This window comes from Schistocerca americana, chromosome 7 (assembly GCF_021461395.2).
Source record: "Schistocerca americana isolate TAMUIC-IGC-003095 chromosome 7, iqSchAmer2.1, whole genome shotgun sequence".
NCBI classification, from domain to species: Eukaryota; Metazoa; Arthropoda; class Insecta; order Orthoptera; family Acrididae; genus Schistocerca; species Schistocerca americana.
Window position 1 is genome coordinate 241312400 of NC_060125.1, and position 1450 is coordinate 241313849.

The window sequence follows — 1450 nt, forward strand, 5'->3', positions numbered from 1 at the left end:
CCGAGATGAGGAGACGCCCAGAATGGACGCCGAGTGTTGGAGATTCGCAAATTCTTCTTGGTGAATACTTAACTAGTGATTCGCAAATTATTCTTGGCAAATACTTAACTGATTCCCCATCTCTACCAGTCTGATCTACTCATAACAGGTAGAACTTTCTCTCCTTAAGAGCTGACTGTTACAGGCAGATGATGTATTTACAGAAAAGTAAGGTTGAAATCTCTGCCTGTAGCAGATCCCATGTAAAGGCTATCTTTGTTTGACCCTCGCTTCGTAGAAAATATATCGCTATTTAAGTCAAAGACATTAAGTTCGACACCGGTCGCGGTGGCTGAGCGGTTCTAGGCGCTTCAGTCCGGAACCGCGCTACTGCTATGGTCGCAGGTTCAAATCCTGCCTCGGGCATGGATGTGTGTGCTGTCCTTAGGTTGGTTAGGTTTAAGTAGTTCTAAGTTCTAGGGGACTGATGACCTCAGAAGTTAAGTCCCATAGTGCTCAGAGCCATTTTGTTAAGTCCCATAGTGCTCAGAGCCATTTCAACCATTAAGTTCGTAAATAACGGCTTTTAGCGTCTCCTTTTGTATCTGTTATAATATTTGACTGGCTCAAAATCCTTTGCAGAGAGTTCCAACGCAATGAATGCTGAATCATGTATCAGTCTTTCTAAAACAATGTTGGTAGTTGTTGCGTTGTTGTAACTCACGCCGAGTATTAGCCACCATTAGAACTGGTATTTATTTAACAGGTTACGTCTGTCAGATTTTTGAGATCGTTAGCACTACTTTAAATTTATAACTGTTTAAGCACATGGTGGCTCTAAGATCAGTCTTTGTACTTTGGTAAAAATTCTGGCAAACGTTATACGAGACTGTAAGAACGTTTGTTAACTTTGGGTCAGATTATGGAATTTTTGCAACTCCTGAATGCGCAGGAGTTAGATTTCTAACATAATAAACGCTTATTTTAAATATGAGATTTTTCATCTGTTAGTCATACCGTATGCCAACAGCCTTGCCGCAGTGGTAACACCGGTTCCCGTCAGATCACCGAAGCTAAGAGCTGTCGGGTTGGGCTAGCACTTGGATGGGTGACCACCCGGTCTGCCGAGCGCTGTTGGCAAGCGGGGTGCACTCAGCCCTTGTGAGGCAAACTGAGGAGCTAGTTGATTGAAGAGTAGCGGCTCTGGTCTCGTAAACTGACATACGGCGGGGAGAGCGGTGTACTGACCAAATACCCCTCCATTTCTGCATCCAGAGACGGTCGATACCGTTGGGCCTATCTAACCCTGTTCGGACGGAGTTTAGTTTTCTTTAGTTATACCGTATCAGGAAATTCTGTCGTATACCTAAAGAGAAGAAGAAGTAATACTTGGGATGTAGTTCAATGCATCTGAATCCACAAGTGACTTACGTGATCACATCCCCACAGCGACCCATCCAAAGACAGTTAA

General features: G+C 43.9%; 1 pseudogene; it reads left to right on the forward strand.

Annotated features, from left to right (window-relative positions):
- Positions 1-1001: 1001 nt before the first annotated feature.
- On the forward strand, positions 1002-1119 carry LOC124623284 (annotated as a pseudogene).
- Positions 1120-1450: the final 331 nt, after the last annotated feature.